Consider the following 17969-nt stretch of genomic DNA (forward strand, 5'->3'; position numbering starts at 1 on the left):
AGCCTTCCACTCTGGGGGCCTGGCGGCGAATCCGCCGGCGTTCCGACATATCCATTAGTTTCATGATAAGACGTACCGGGAACAAACACGTCAACAGCTGTTAGTTTACGCAGAGAAAGTCTCTTACAACTTTCACAGGAAAACATCCTGTGGTGTGAGGTCTGGTGATCACGGGGGCCGTGTCCTATAGCACCTCTGCCAATTACTCGCCGTCGAAGAGTTCGTTAAAATATCCGCGAACAGCACAACTGTAATGTGCGGGTGCCCCATCATGTGCAAGCACGTGCGTAGCCATGTACAGGGGGAACATCTTCCAGCAGGTCGGGTATAGTTTCTTACAAAAAGTGAAGGTAATTTGCCCCGGTAAGTCGAGGAGCTAGAGGGACCGGCCCAATCAAATGGTCACCCACAATGCCGGCCCAAATGTTGAGCGAAAATCGTTCGTGGTGTCCGTGGACGTACGTGACGTGAGGATTTCCCCTTGCCCAGTAATGAACGTTTCGAGTGTTGTAAAGGCCATCCCGATGGAAGATGCACTTGTCGGTAAACAACACAATGGCGGGGAAGTCGGGATCTAATGTAACACGTCACAGAAAGCACTGGCAAAACCCTATCCTGTGTTCATAGTCCGCTACAGGATTTAGGTCTTGGACAGGTTGGAAACTAAATGGATGCTGGCCGTCCCCCCTCTAAACCTCCCAGACTAACCGATGAGTGACACCCATGTCGTGTCCAATCGTTCGAGTTCTGGTCGTAGGTGTTCCTTGAAGCGTTCGGGAACAGTCTCTTCAAATGCAGCATCCCGTCGTGTTCGAGATCTTCCAGCATAACCATGATATCGCGGTAGCAAGCCTGTTTCCCCAAGTCACGGGTGAATTGCTGTAAACGTTTGAGAGTGTGGGTGGCTTCTTGCTGGGTACCGTTCCTCATACAACCGTCGAGCTTCATGCGCATTACCGTTGGCTAGTCCATAAACATAAACCATATTTCGTTGTTCTTCAGACGAATACTGTTCCGCCATGATTACTGTATGACTAAATCGCAGGTGACGTGTGTGTGCTCCGAAGCGAAGCTTATGTGTGAATGCCTCTGACGTGATGTAGAGACAAACAGCAAGACCTATTCGACACGCATGCTTATCGCGTTGGGGCATTCATGGGGTGAGGGACGTTTGTATGTGTAAACCGACAACCATACCACTGCCCGTCAACTGACGAACGGAAACAGGGCAATCCCAAGGCCAATCGGAGCGCATCGTGCCAAGTTCCCATAGTTTAAAAATGGTGCGTTGTCGACATAAAAAACATTATTAATTTTGGCTCCTACTGGCTTCAGCTATGCAGGGTTAAAATTTCATGACACAGTTTTTCTCCATCCTGTATAATAAATATAATTTATTCTTTAAGATTAAACATATGTTCACAAATTTGATGTATACGAGTATATAATGGCACCATACGTTGCACAAGATATTGCCGGTGACATTGGAGATAACTAACAGTTGTTCATGGCTTTAGAAATTAAATCAGAGCGCGTAGTACTATATACATGTATTATCTAGCCACTGTTAACAGTACTAAGCTGGCTGCAGTGTTATCCTGTATTACAGAGCCGGTACAAATTCGAAGAAACTATACAGTCGCGCGACATATCATTGCACTGTATTTAGAAAGAAGATTCCCCCGAAGAAATTCGTGGATTGTTCCGACGCAAAGTAGTAAAAATTATGTATGGGAGTATCAGAGTAACTGACCCTTATTTTCTAATGTAAAGAATATGAATATAAACATAACTCATCACTAATACATTGTCTGCAAATGCTTCATTTTCTGTACGAAAGTCAGTGCTCCTCACTCAGATTTTACATGCTTTTGTTTCAGCTGTTATTCGTACCATGGAAACAATAAATTACTGAAATTAGTTCCTTATTATAAGTCACAGGAGATCTGCTGTGAAATGTGTTTACTTAGTTTTGGGTATTAAAATTCAAACATTGTTTCTCAGAAAGTTCGAAAAAACAAGCTAACTAATTAGAGGAATAACGCCAAATGTTAAATATCCTGTCTCCAGTACATAATTTTTTTCTTTTAGAGCATTTTTTCTGCAATCAAATTTCTGATTTACACACACATTATCAATCAGAATTAGAATGGACTGCGGTAGCTACAAGTTTAAATAATATTTATAACTGTAATTACAATTTTCAATGTATTTAATTATAATAATTTCGTAGAAAGGAAACATTTTATATGACACTTGCATGATCTGTCATTGCTACGATCATGCTCTAAATTTCACACTCATTCGGCAATGTAGTCCTTCCAACACTTTTACGACAATATACAGTTTTCCTCATCCCAGTACGAGGTCAAACCAATGCGATACTGGACATTGCTTTATAAAGAAAAATGTTTAATTTCATGCCCTCTACTATTTCAGAAAACTATAAATAGTTAGCATGATGTATCTTGTATAGTGTTCTATCACAGAATAATTTCGAATGTAATAAAACAGAAACAGTCGTAAACAATGTCTCCAGTTTTCCACTGCAGCTTTGATAGAATACACAAATCAGATAAACCAAGAAGTGCACGAAGTTTATATACGAGTATAGCAAGTAAGAATACCAGTGCCATGATGCTTTCATGGAGTAGGAGACTGAAGGATAACTGATAAATGTTGGCTTGAAAATTAACGATGAAGACAGTTATCAGGGACCTAAGACTACCACAGCTAGGGAACTGGGTGATAGATTGACTAAGACCTGCTAGAAAGAAAATTTGTACGAGAGACAAACTTACAAATTTAGCTTCATATACTACTCAATTATGAATTATTGTAAAATGTATGTACGCGACATTTAATTGAATTTTTTAAATTCGTTTAGTTTACTTTCACTTTGCTTTGAAACAAAAGTCTAAGTATTATACCGTTTGTTACATTGACGAATGTCTGCTGCCAGTCGCTGCGATATGGAGTGTTCTATCTCGCTCGTTCCCTGAAATGCCCACGTATTTCAGTAGACAAACATCAGTGCACTCGCATGTGAAACGCAGCGAGTCGTGACAGGGATAGCATACTGTAAGCTACTTGCCTATAAAACTGTTGGTGGTGCTTTGCGAGCTTTTCGTTCAGTAAACGTTTGAATCACAGCATCAAAGTCTAGTTGCCTTGCCAGAGTACATGCAGTTGCCAAGGTCCACAAATTTGTGAAACGTTGTTAATGCTTAGTTGATATGTAATTGCTTTTAACATGAGCCAGAGAGCTGAATGACATTTCTACTTCAGCTACAGCCGTAGAAGAGTGTAAAGGATACGCAAGCTACACATACGTTTGGAAATAAGATTGAAATTTTAAACTCGTGCATTTTATTCAAGAGGTTAATTGTTCCAAAGCAATGTATCCCAAGTTTGAAGTATGAATAGTTTCCAAGTATTTCGTTTCTTATTCTAAATCTGTTGTGACATCATTTTAGTATTCACTGATAAATGACTTACATGCCTGAGCAACCTGGTAGTCAACCTTTGTGTATTTACATAAAAATCCAAATGTTCCGTCTGTAATCTTCAATGTTTCACGTAAGGTTTTCGAGTTAGACACTCGATTGTCAGTGATGACTTAAAAAATATCTCGAATAAATCTTCTCAGTTTACATCTTTCACTTCATACCTCGTTTCATCATCAAATGATTTTCTCTTCTTAGTTCGCGTCTCCCGAAATTCAGTATCGGTATTAGTTGCACTGGTAACAACTTCATATTCAGGAATGGTGTCCCAGTTTTCTTGAAGATATTTTTAGATATTTAATAAGCTCTCAAGAACTCCGCCACTGCCGGTCCCAAGCCCGGGGCCTCATCTCGCAAGTGATGAGGAAGGAGGAGGGGGAGGAGTAACACCTCGTTAAAAAAAACCTGGGTCCATCTGGCTCCGGATGGTAGCACCCTGTGAGGGCCCCTGCATAGGGTTACATGCGAAGCCCCAAAATCCAGACACGTCTGCGTGGCAGCCACCGGTACTCTGGTCAGCGTCTGTTGGCTCTGTGAGCTCAGCTGTGAGTTAATCTTCTGGAACTCAAAACTCCAGTCGAAATTATGTGAGGTCCTTCGTGATTTCACCACCAATTCTTCAACACAAACCAATAACCATGACAGAACAACGGGAAAGAATCCACTACCCTGGGCCCCAGTCAGTAAGACTGGGTAATAGACCTGATCATTGGATTCCAGGGGATCAGGCATGTCATGAAGAGAAGAATCGGAGCCTCTCAAAAACCCTCAAGATGAAGAAATTATTTTACATGGGAACACTCAACACCAACGCACTACTGAGGCCAGGTAAACTGAAACAATTAACAAACGCCATGGATAAATACAACATCAAAGTTATGGCAATACAGGAAAAACGATTTGCAGATGAGAACCACTTTGATTCCGAAAATTACAGAATATATAAGGGGAAACCAGCCAGAACCATCCCAGGAAGAAATCTCAAACTCTTCGGAACTGGTTTTGTAGTACATAAATCGATACTGGACTCCGTAATAGATTTCACGTCAAAATCAGAAAAAATGTCGACACTCACGATAAGATCTGGAAACAAAGCCTATACATTAATCAATGGACATGCCCCCACAAACAATTATAACAAGAAGAACCCAGAGATGATAGAGGAATTCTGGGAAGATCTGGAAGAAACTACCAGCAAAATCCCCAAGAATCACATAAAAGTTTTACTAGGAGACTTCAATGCCCAGTTAGGCAAGGAAAGAAAATTCCGAGATACGACAGGAAAACACACGGCCCACATGAGAACAAACAAAAATGGAGAGAACTTGATAAACTTCTGCAGAAATTTTGATCTGAAAATCATGTCAACGCAGTTCCAGAAACCACACAGAAAACTTGCAAGTTGGAAATCCCCCAACCATGCTCTAGGAGAATTTCAGATAGACCACGTAGCAATATCCACAAAAAGCATCAGAGAAATAATGAACGTAATAACAAGGAAAGGAGTTTTCGAATCTGATCATCACCTTCTCCAAATTAAAGTAAAATTTATACCCAATAGACAAATCAAGAGAACCAACAGACCTTTCACAATAGATCCAGAGTACCTACAAATAAACAAGAAAGAAATAATAGAAGAAGTTACGAAAATCAATAGCAACAACTGGACAGAACTGTCAGAAAAAATAAAAGAACTGATAAAATTGGGGCAGCCACCGAGAAAAAGGAAACACCGATGGTGGAACATGACATGCGACAGGGCCATAGAAGAGAGAATACAAGCCTGGAAGAAATTTAACAGCCATAAAACACAAGAAAAATGGGAGGACTTCAACAGGATACAAAAGAACACTTCAAAAATAATACGAAGAGAAAAAAGAGGTTACGAAAACAGCAGGTTGAAGGAGATAGAAGAAGACTTCACCAGAAACAACACACGAAATTTTTACAGAGTATTCCGAGAAAATATGACAGGATATCAGCCACCAAACTTATGCTTCAAACGACAAGATGGAACACTGGAGACAAATCCGAAGAAAAACTGTGAAATATTAGCCAGATACTTTGAAACATTACTTAACTGTGATAAACCAAAACAGAGATTACAGTTTACAAAACTAGAACCCAACCGGGACTCCGAACCCCCAACATATGAAGAAATCGTGAAAATAATAAAATCATTGAAAAATAACAGAGCACCAGGTGAGGATGGACTGATTGCAGAAATCTGGAAATTAGACCATGAAAACATTACACCCAAAATTCATAGTATAATCAAAAACATCTGGGAAACAGAAAAGATACCAGAAGAATGGAAGTCAGCCCTAATACACCCCCTCCACAAGAAAGGAGACAAAACAGACCCTAATAACTACAGAGGAATTTCGTTACTGTCGGTGGCATACAAAATTCTATCAAAAGCTCAGTTAAATCGCCTAGAACCTCAGATAGATCCACAGATCCGAGAATACCAAGGAGGGTTCAGGAAGGGAAGATCATGCAGTGAGCAGATCTGGTGTCTGAGAACATTATTAACAACGAGAAAGTCCAGAAACACCACAGTAACATTTGTTGATTTCAAGAAGGCTTACGATTCCATAGACAGAGAAACACTTTTTAATACACTAGAAGAAATGAAGGTAGACAATAAGACCAGAAAACTAATTCAGGAAACATTAACAAATACAAAGTCAAAAGTGAAGTTCATGGGCGAGATCTCAGAATCTTTCGAAATCAAGACAGGAGTGAGACAGGGAGATGGCCTGTCACCCATTTTATTTAACGCTGTTTTAGAGAAAATAATCAGGACGTGGGACAAAGGAGTCAATGGGGTAAAAATGGGGAGAGAGAAAAATAGAACCGTCAACATAAAATGTCTGGCCTTTGCCGACGATATAGCCATCATTACAAATGACAGAAAAGAAGCCAGAGAAGCCCTAGAGATATTGCATGAAATCGCAGCCAGAACAGGACTACAAATATCATATGAAAAAACACAGTACGTGGACACAAAATCTGCAGACAGAAGCCCATTGATAACAAAGTACGGAAAAATAACACAAGTAGAAAGTTTCAAATACCTGGGAGAGATTATACAGAAAACAGGACTGAATTCAACAGCCAATGAAGAAAGGGCTACAAAACTACAAAAAGCATTCAGACTTACATGGAACCATTACAATAAAAGAAATATTTCCATCAATGCCAAATTAAGACATTACAAAACAGTAGTCTTACCTGAGGCCTTGTATGCCTCAGAAACAACAGTAATCAGAGGAAGAACTAAAATCAAGGAAATGGAAAAGCAAGAGAGGAAAATTCTGAGAAAGATCTATGGGCCAGTTCAGAGACAGGGGATCTGGATAAAGAGACCAACAAAGGAATTGTACAAACAGGCAGAGACAATTACAGACAATATCAGAAAAAGAAGGGCAAAATTCTATGGGCACATTCATAGGATGAATGAAAATAGGCAGACCAAGAAGATTTTTAACATAGTGGTGACGAATAAGGTGAAAACTAACTGGGTAAAGGAAACCATGGAAGACCTTAAAAATCTTAACATCTCTATAGAAGAAATATCAAACAGAGGAAAATACAGAGAAAAAATCAACAAACAGAAATTCGATGAACCACCAAAAGAGGAGAAAGCAGGAAGGAAGTGGACAGAAGAGAGGAAGAAGAAGCACAGTGAATTTATGAGAGGTTTTTGGGAAGAGAAAAGAAAGAGACAGAAAAAAGTGCCATGAATCCGAAATGTACCAATTTATGTACCATATTGTCATTGTGATTAATGATTGTGTTTTAACGCTCTCCTCAATGGGGAATTAACGATAATAATAATAATAATAATAATAATAATAATAAGCTCTCAAGGTACCTTACCTCAGTACCAGTAGTAGTATTTTGAGCTTGTAGTAATTTGATTCTGCAGTCGACACCTTTAGCGAAATTGATGTCATGATTGAACACTTGAAAAATCTGCCATAATCCAAAAGATCCGTACTACAGAACGTTTTCCAGCTGACACATACTGAGAGTTTCAACAGCAATGGTAATCTTATCCAAGTGGGCTGCAACTGGTCTTACAGTGTAAACATGAGCACTCCGACGGTTATTAGGCACAGAATATAAAGAACTTCCAACACACTGTTTCAGAATTTCCCATCGTTGAGGACTGCAAGCGAACAGATTGTAAGAAAGTTGAACCACTCTGAAAAAATGGTATTGCTTCATGACAGTTCTCAGCTGAGTGTACACCACATGAGATTATGACAAGCACGCCGAGAAAATTTTGCAAGAGACTTCCAATTACGAAAATGTGTCCAAACTCCTTCATAACACTCTTTCGTATTACCTCTGTTATAATAAACTCGTATGAGCCATACACTGATAGGAACTGAGAGTTTCACAGGTATTGATAGAATCAGATGTGCAATAGCAACTCCTATAGCGCTTTCCAGCTTCTAGTCCGTTACAGACTTTGCATATGTGTTTCACAAGAACCGTATCGTAGTGACTCAAGAACTCTAATATTCAATTATTTGGATCTTCAATTTTTTGAAATGAACCTCTGAAGGCCAAGCTTCTTTGACTCAGAAATAATGTTACATCAAGTAACATGAGGATTTCCATGTCAGTTGGCTATTCTACGGACGAACAAAAGAAGAAGATTACCTCTTTACTTGCGAGCATTTGCATGACCAATGTACCAGTTTTCACGTCATTGCGTTTCTTCACTTTTACCATTCGTCCGGGACAACTTTGTACTCAGGACAAGAAGACGACGCACCACGAAGGAATTATCAGAACTGGACGGAGATCGATTTGTGCCTGTACAGAGAAACAGTTTCAAAAAAAATTGATAATTTATTCAAGAGAAAGAATTTCACACATTGTCAATCAATGCCAAGAGGAATAGCAGCTTGCAAATGAGCCATAAGTGGACCAACGCTTTATTGACTTGGTCAGATTTGTTAGATGTCCTCCTGAAGGACAACGTGCCAGATTATGTGCATTTGACGGGTTGGATACTTTAAATACAAAGCTGGTTGGGGAGTCCTTCGCCTAATGTTCCAGAGTTCTCTGTGGGGACAGATGCTGCTATCTCAGTGTCCGAAGTAAAGTTTGGCAGGCACGAAGACAAGCAGTAGAAAATGGTTCAAATGGCTCTGAGCACTATGGGACTAAACATCTGAGGTCATCAGTCCCCTAGAACTTACAACTACTTAAACCTAACTAGCCTAAGGACATCAAACACACCCATGCCCGAGGCAGGATTCGAACCTGCGACCGTAGCGGTCGTGCGGTTGCAGACTGTAGAGCCTAGAACCGCTCGGCCACACCGGCCGGGCAAGCAGTAGAAACTCGTTGTTTGCGGACGGGGATTTTGCTGAACTATAAGACCAGGATGGCTTGCCATGAAGGGCAACAACACGGGGCGTGAAATTATTAACTTCATACTTGCTAAGGTCTTTTTTGAGCCACTAGTGCCATGATAGTTCCTAAAAAGAGGCAATATACATGCGAAATACTCAGTCTTAAATTTTGTGACATTTTAGGGCTATAATAGTCATAAACAGTCCTGTCAACGAAGAAAAATTAGGGCAAAAAATTCATAGAGCCGCAAATATTTGTTCAGTGTTAGGGAGAATGTCATGAAAAACATAATAATAATCCTGACTGGCGTGTTGTCAGCCTGGAAATACCGTTTTTCAGGTTTTTCTTGGATATCTCAAAAATCGCTGCATCCAGCGTAAATATTCTCGGTGCAAATTAATCTACATACAATATCCCGCAAACAAGGTTCTACTATTTAATCTTCTGTAGGACTAATAGTTTCCGGGTCGCAAGGGATTCAAAAATCGGAGATTATTAAAATTATTGTTTTAATAGTGTAAAAGTAAGGTATATTATTAATCAACGTGGGTTAAGGACAAATGTGAAATGTTTGTAGAACCGTTTTATGGGATAAACTGAGTTCTGGTAGTGTAACAGGGTGAAAAGATAGATAGTCGGATTGCTGTCACGCACTTCCCTCCTTCATAGATGTGTAAAATTAAGAACGAGCAGTCAGTTCCCCATTCTCTCAACGGCACTGCGTCACAAAATACGACTACAACTATAGCGTGTTACGTTGACCCTTCCGCAGCTCACCTTAGAAATCACTGATGACACGATGTGCAGACTTGTCCAGGATGTTTATGTTCCACAAAGTGCGACTAACACAACGTGGAATACAGAGATGAATTTTTAATAGTAGTAACGCAAGTAACTCAATAGATAGTATCTACGTAAATCTCTGCATACTGTTCTACAACGTTAGAGGGAAACTGATTCTAAGTCATTCCGAACGGCAGCTGTAACGTTCTCCCGGAAAACGTATCTTTCTCCACCACGTCTGCAGCTCGCTTTTCAGTTTACAGGCATACTATAATTCCCTAGTTCTGTCAAGTGAGTAAGCAAAATAACTCAGCTAGTATTTATATAATGCTGTTATTTTCGGTTAACTGAGTATGCATTTGCAGTTGTTAAATGAGCTAATACGTAGAAAAGCTCATCAGTTGGAGATGTCACCTGTCTGCTGCATTGGAAAGCATTCCCCAAATCTAATACGCTGTCAATATTTAAGTGACAATGTCGATTTTACTATCTACACTCCTGGAAATGGAAAAAAGAACACATTGACACCGGTGTGTCAGACCCACCATACTTGCTCCGGACACTGCGAGAGGGCTGTACAAGCAGTGATGACACGCACGGCACAGCGGACACACCAGGAACCGCGGTGTTGGCCGTCGAATGGCGCTAGCTGCGCAGCATTTGTGCACCGCCGCCGTCAGTGTCAGCCAGTTTGCCGTGGCATACAGAGCTCCATCGCAGTCTTTAACATTGGTAGCATGCCGCGACAGCGTGGACGTGAACCGTATGTGCAGTTGACGGACTTTGAGCGAGGGCGTATAGTGGGCATGCGGGAGGCCGGGTGGACGTACCGCCGAATTGCTCAACACGTGGGGCGTGAGGTCTCCACAGTACATCGATGTAGTCGTCAGTGGTTGGCGGAAGGTGCATGTGCCCGTCGACCTGGGACCGTACCGCAGCGACGCACGGATGCACGCCAAGACCGTAGGATCCTACGCAGTACCGTAGGGGACCGCACCGCCACTTCCCAGCAAATTAGGCACACTGTTGCTACTGGGGTATCGGCGAGGACCATTCGCAACCGTCTCCATGAAGCTGGGCTACGGTCCCGCACACCGTTAGGCCGTCTTCCGCTCACGCCCCAACATCGTTCAGCCCGCCTCCAGTGGTGTCGCGACAGGCGTGAATGGAGGGACGAATGGAGACGTGTCGTCTTCAGCGATGAGAGTCGCTTCTGCCTTGGTGCCAATGATTGTCGTATGCGTGTTTGGCGCTGTGCAGGTGAGCGCCACAATCAGGACTGCATACGACCGAGGCACACAGGGCCAACACCCGGCATCATGGTGTGGGGAGCGATCTCCTACACTGGCCGTACACCTCTGGTGATCGTCGAGGGGACACTGAATAGTGCACGGTACATCCAAACCGTCATCGAACCCATCGTTCTACCATTCCTAGACCGGCAAGGGAACTTGCAGTTCCAACAGGACAATGCACGTCCGCATGTATCCCGTGCCACCCAACGTGCTCTAGAAGGTGCAAGTCAACTACCCTGACCAGCACGATCTCCGGATCTGTCCCCCATTGAGCATGTTTGGGACTGGATGAAGCGTCGTCTAACGCGGTCTGCACGTCCAGCACGAACGCTGGTCCAACTGAGGCGCCAGGTGGAAATGGCATGGCAAGCCGTTCCACAGGACTACATCCAGCATCTCTACGATCATCTCCATGGGAGAATAGCAGCCTGCATTGCTGCGAAAGGTGGATATACACTGTACTAGTGCCGACATTGTGCATGATCTGTTACCTGTGTCTATGTGCCTGTGGTTCTGTCAATGTGATCATGTGATGTATCTGACCCCAGGAATGTGTCAATAAAGTTTCCCCTTCCTGGGACAATGAATTCACGGTGTTCTTATTTCAATTTCCAGGAGTGTATATTATCAATGGCTGGGATACTTTTCGCAGCTTGAGTGTGAAATGCAGCACACCAGCCTCACTCTTCAAACATCAGAAGAAGACCACTGGCTTAAACTGGCTTCCTCTGTAACAGAAGCAGATCACCCGAGTGTTATGCAACTTCCGATATCCAAACACAAGTTAAGCTAAGCATTAGAACAGATTAAGGTGCAGATTTAAACGAGATATATCCAATTTAGCCGTATATAACGCCAGTGAACTTACAAGATTTGTTATGAACGTAAGGTAAGTGGCTCCACTTTGTGCAGCCCACTCCACAAATGCCAGCAATTCCTGAGTGGGAGAGTGACAGCAGAAACGGATAAAATTTCGGAAGTCCCATAGCGAAATTATCTCGCTTCATACGGCAATGTCGACACGAATGATAAGATTTCGCCACCGAGGCTGGGTCAGGGCAGAAAAAACATCGGCGTTTCTGGCGAGTCAGGTAGCAGACTTAAGCACAATATAGTGGGTCAGAGCAGCCAAACAAGGTCACGTTATCTTCTTTATATGACGAAAGAGAGACTAAGGCGAATGCAATAAACGGTACGAAGAGATTTTACGAACCAATTCTATACTACACTGAAGCTTGAAAGAAACTGTTATTGGCATTAGCATTCGCATTGAAATGCAGAGGTACGTTAACAGGGAGAATACGGCGCTGCGGTCGGCAACGCCTATACAGGGTGAAAAGTATTTAAACCGACAATCTCTTTAGGTTTTTCCCTGATATCATTTTTTCCTATGAGGAATATTTCAACCGGTAGAGGAATATTTCTCTGATGGCAATTAACTAAACCAACAAACACTTTTCCATTTTTTTATGACCAAGAGGAAACACATTAACACAACCCAATTTCAGTTACAGTAGATTTTCAAAAATGCCTCCATTGACACGTAAACAAAGGTTAAACCGTCGGATCATGTTCTGTGTGACACGGGCAAAAACCCCAGGAGTACCCTGGATTGTTCATGCTGCTGCTACTCTCCGGGCAACCAGATCCTCTTCTGATGCAACAGGAGTTGCATAACCAAGGTTGTGCATCTCTCCCCACACAAAAAAGTCCAGAGGGGAAATATCTGGGGATCGAGCAGGCCATGGTACAGGACCACCTCTGCCAATCCACTTTTCTGGGAACCGTCGGTCCAGGAACCGACGCACACGAGGACTGAAATGTGCCGGCGCCCCGTCATCTTGGAACCACATTCGTTGTCTTGTAGGGAGCGGGACGTCTTCCAGCAATTCTGGCAATGCTCTGGCGAGAAAATTGTAATAGTCCCTGCCATTTAATGGTCTAGGTATCAGATACGGCCCAATTAAACAGTCCTCAACAACACCGACCCGCACCTTAACGAAGAACCGCGCTAGTAACTGTGGCATCCTCACTCCAAACATCCGAATTGTGCATGTTGAAGACTCCATCACGCCCGAACGTTGCTTCATCGGTAAATAATACAGAGGATGGAAATGTAGGATACATTTCACACTTTTCCGGGTTCTACCGCGAAAACTGTGCTCTGGATGGATAATCAACTGGTTCCAGGTTGTGGACACGCTGTAAGTGAAATGGACGTAAAAATTGCTCTCGAAGAACTGTTCTTACATTCGTCTGATTCCTCCCCATGCAATTGCGCGAGTGCTGATTGAAGGATCCCTCTCCACATGCTGCAAGACAGCTCCCTCAATTTGCAGCGTTCTTACCGTGCGACGGCGTCCCTGTCCAGATAATCTGCTAAATGACCCGGTCTCACGCAGATATTGGTACACAGCAGCAAAGGTCGTATCATGCGGGATACGGCGATTAGGATATTTTTCTTGTTAAACCTGCTGTGCAGCTCGTCCGTTGTAGTGCGCTACATAGTATGCACCAACCATGTCAGTGTACTCACTCCACGTGTATCGCGCCATCAGTAAACACAGACAATGCACTACTACACTTGTGGACAGCAGTTGCCTACAACTGAAGAGCGTAATACGCCCTCTAACAACTGAAGATCGTAATACGGCCTCTAAAAACTGAAGAGCGTAATATGGCCTTCACCGGTTGAAATGATCCTCATAGGAAAAAATGACATTAGGGATGTTACCTACAACCTCCCTGAGTTTGTCGGTTTAAATACTTTTCATCCTGTATTAGACAAAGTGTGTCTGGCGCAGTTGTTAGTTCGGTTACTGCTGCTACAATGGCAGTTTATCAAGATTTAATTGACTTTGAACGTGGTGTTATAGACGGCGCATGAGTGATGGGATACAGCATCTCTGAGGAGGGGTTTTCCCGTACGACCATTTCTAGAGTGTGCCGTGAATACCAGAATCCGGTAAAACATCAAATCTCCGACATCGCTGCGGCGGGAAAAAGATCATGCAAGAACGGGACCAATGACGACTGAAGAGAATCGTTCAACGTGACAGAAATGCAACCCTTCAGCAAACTGCTGCAGATTTCAATGCTGGGCTATCAACAAGTTTCAGCGTGCGAACCATTCAAGTAAACATCATCGATATGGGCTTTTTGGCTTCTCTGGCTTTTCAGTGTTTAACCAAGTCGTTTAGTAAGCACGACAGAGAAAAAACTGCTGATACCTTCTAATAGCAAGTCCTATGTGGTCATGACTAATGACGTCAGGTAAACATTAGCCACTACTTCGCTCTATAAATACCCCAGCATTTTAGCTCGTAAGACAGTCGGTCACAGAGATCGATGGCATACATGTCATTCGCACTCGATTCCCACATTGCAGCGAAGTGATGTCTGGCACAAGTCTGTTGTAGATTTCCTGCTTACTACAGAAAACACCAGACATGGCTACCTCGCCATCATCACCAGTCGCAGTGTTCAACGCATCACCCTGCCTCTGTCGCTGATGGGAGGACCTGGAGGTCTTTCCTTCCCACCAGAATCACAACACCATCATTCCTGACATTACATTCCGGTGGACTGAATAGTTCCCACCTGGGAAACAGTCCAATATTGTCGATCTTCACGGCTACACGGAAAACGGCATCGCGGTACGACGGATGACGAAGGAAGATGTTGAGCGGGAGGGGACAGAATACATCGCCTGTCACTCAGTACCGAGGCGTCACGGTACAGTCGGGCCACCGCAAGCGGCGAACCGCCAGTATACCAGCTGGCCGGAACGAAGGGTACGGTGTCAGCTGCCTTTAACGGTACCAAGGCCGCTTATGACGTGATTCCTCAAATGACCTTGACAGACGATGCCAACCACGAGTCAAGATTCTACCTGTATCTTTATGGAAATAAATAATGAATTCTGTAACTACTTTCACAGCTCCTACCGGCGACCACAGATCATTACCATCCTTCCGAGGAAAACTGGCAAGGAGCTAACTGGGACAGTGCATCCTGACACAGAACCAACGCTACTTACGCTCTTCCAATAGCTGTCTCGTACAACCAGTAACACAGTTGGCGACAGAAGTGCAGAAATTTCCTTGACATTCATTAACTTTCCCTTCCCCACCAACACAACGTGCGTCACTGACGGCATCACACTTTCCAATTAAGCACCTCTCACCCATTGTTTATAGTAATGTTTTGTACAAAAAATCTCACTAACAACAGCAAAAAAATAACTCCACCATATAATCAACAACTCAGTGAAGGTATTTTGTGGACTTACGTAAGGGAACTGGACAGGATATACGGGGGTGATATTGTCTGCCTGTAAAATGAAACCCCAGCAGTGCTCGTGGTGGAGGAAGTCGACCGTCTCATAAGAGTGTTTAGAGATTTGCTTGAAATTTGTCCACATGCTTTTCTTGCGTTTGTTATGTTATCAACCCATATCTGTATTCAGTGCAGTGTTAACACAGTTTTGCCGGCCACTGTGGCGGAGCGGTTCTAGGCGCTTCAGTCCGGAACCGCGCTGCTGCTACGGTCGCAGGTTCGAATCCAGCCTCGGGCATGGATGTGTGTGATGTCCTTAGGTTAGTTAGGTTTAAGACGTTCTAAGTTTAGGGGACTGATGGCCTCAGATGTTAAGTCCCATAGGACTTAGAGCCATCTGAACCATTCAACACACTCTTTGTAAAATAAACACACACACACCCTCCAGCCCCGTGAGTTTCTACGCACGTTTCGCCAGGGTTTCACAAGGCGAGCTGCAGATGGGTCGACATAACTTTGTGAAACACTATGTACTTGTTTTTGTGACATAGTGCGGCTGAGAGTATGGGGAATTCCCTGGCAGCTCTTAATTTTGCTGACCCACGAAGGAGGTAAGTGCACAACCACAATCTGGCGACCTACTTTCCCTCACGCTTCTAGCCTCCACCTCCACGTCAGCTTTCTACCTCGTTATACCCCTAGAACAGAAAATTTTACTGCACCTAGATGTGATACAAACATTTATTATTTGTTGTCAACCCAAATTACTTAACAATAAACATCCCTGTCGTATCACTGAACACTTTTTTTTAATCATTGCCATTTTTCCATCCTTTGCAACACATAACCTATTAATCTCAGAGAAAAAATGAAAACGACCTTCGTAGCAGGACATGTAATCTATTGTAATTTTTAATGGTAAACTTTTTCGCTATATGTTGCAGTTTTCAAGATATTTAAGAAAAACTTAAAAAAAGTACCCCACCTCCAAACTTCGCCGGTCAGGATTTTCAGTATGTTGTTCAGGACAGCCCGCGTCCCTAACACTGTACAAAAAATTGCAACTACACGAATTTTTCCCTCAGTCGACATTTCTTGGTCACAGGTGACTGGACCAAAAGCAAAAAAAAAGGAAAGTAGTCGAAGTATAGTGATTTTCTAGAATACATGTTTTCTAATGAGCAATCTGGAAAGTGAGAAATCACATAGAGTGAAAAGTTTAAAAGTTCAATAATTGACTTTGATAGTGTTCCAGAAGCCACACTCATTAACAAAAAAAGGACATCGACTCAATTTGTTATTCATTACAACGAGGTACGGCAACTACAAGGAGGTGGCAAATAAATGTGGCCCGGACAAGTGAATACGATTTGTGGCAGCATTAACGGAGGAGGAAAAGACTTACAGTTACCTTCCACAGAATGGAGCAACAATCCATACAGCCGGCCGAACTTGGAGTTCATTTACACAATCATCACGGGTGACAGAGTTGTTAGCAGAGATCAGTCTGGTGACGGCTCTAGCTAGCAACCCACGTCACCTGATCTGTGCGTGTGTGGGGAGCCCACAAGTCTTAAGGTGAATCGCAACAACCCTCATAGTCTTCAAGAACCACAACAGAACATTTCGGATGACATTGCAGCAATTTCAGTATTCCAGTTTCGATCCGCCTTCAGCAACTTGCTGACCAGCACCCAGAAGTGCGAAGAGATGATTGGTGGTCACTTTCTACATCTTCTGTAGTCAGGCGTTTCCTTTCCTCTGCTGTGTTTCTTTTTACCTGTATCTATGTCGTCGGGGCGACTTTTATTTGTCCCACATTGTATTAACTTTGAAGATATTGGACTGGCAGTGAGTAGATTATTCTTTTCATAGATTGAAGCTATATCGCGTAAATAGCACAGCTTCAATGGGATGTAGCGGGTGATTTTTCTATGAGTTACATTTACATTTTGATTTTGGAGTTCAAATTAAAATGTGTGATTTCCATGCCGTGATTTTTTTTATTCATTTAAAATCAAAATACTTATTTTGCTAAGTGAAATTAGTGAACATTTCACTTACCGTTTCTTGTTATTTGTCATCCATGCAAGCAACTGACCGGCGTCAGACGTAAAAACCTTGCAGTTTCTTACTTTGTACGCTACGGGCCACTGAATTCGCGTAACATGACCCTACTGGACTGAAGAGCCAAAGAAACTGGTACACCTGTCCAATATCGTGTACGGCCCCCGCGAACACGCAGAAGTGCCGGAACATGACGTAGCATGGACTCGACTGATGTCTGAAACAGTGCTGGAGGGAATTGACACCATGAATTTTATAGAGCTACACATAAATCCGTAAGAGGACGAGGGGGTGGATATCTTTTCTGAACAGCACGTTGCAAGGCATCCCAAATATGCTCAATAATGTTCATGTCTGGGGAGTTTGGTGGCCAGTTGTCATGTTTAAACTCAAAGGAGTGTTCCTGGAGCCACTCTGTAACTATTCTGGATGACTGGGATGTTGCATCTCCTGCTGGGGTTGCCCAATTCCGTTGGAATGCACAATGGACATGAATGGATGAAGGTGATCAGACAGGATGCTTGGGTACGTGCCACATTTCAAGAGTCCTATCTAGGCGTATCAGAGGTCCAATATCACTCCAACTGCACACCCCCACAACATTACAGAGCCTCCACAGCTTGAACAGTTCTCTGCTAACATGCAGGGTCCATGGATTCAT

General features: G+C 43.0%; 1 protein-coding gene across 1 annotated transcript in view; it reads right to left on the reverse strand.

Annotated features, from left to right (window-relative positions):
* Nucleotides 1-17969, reverse strand: part of LOC126298231 (uncharacterized) — a 641644-nt gene that overhangs the window by 92028 nt on the left and 531647 nt on the right. The gene's annotated exons all lie outside the window — the stretch shown is intronic.

The sequence above is a fragment of the Schistocerca gregaria genome, chromosome X (genome assembly GCF_023897955.1).
Source record: "Schistocerca gregaria isolate iqSchGreg1 chromosome X, iqSchGreg1.2, whole genome shotgun sequence".
Lineage (NCBI taxonomy): Eukaryota > Metazoa > Arthropoda > Insecta > Orthoptera > Acrididae > Schistocerca > Schistocerca gregaria.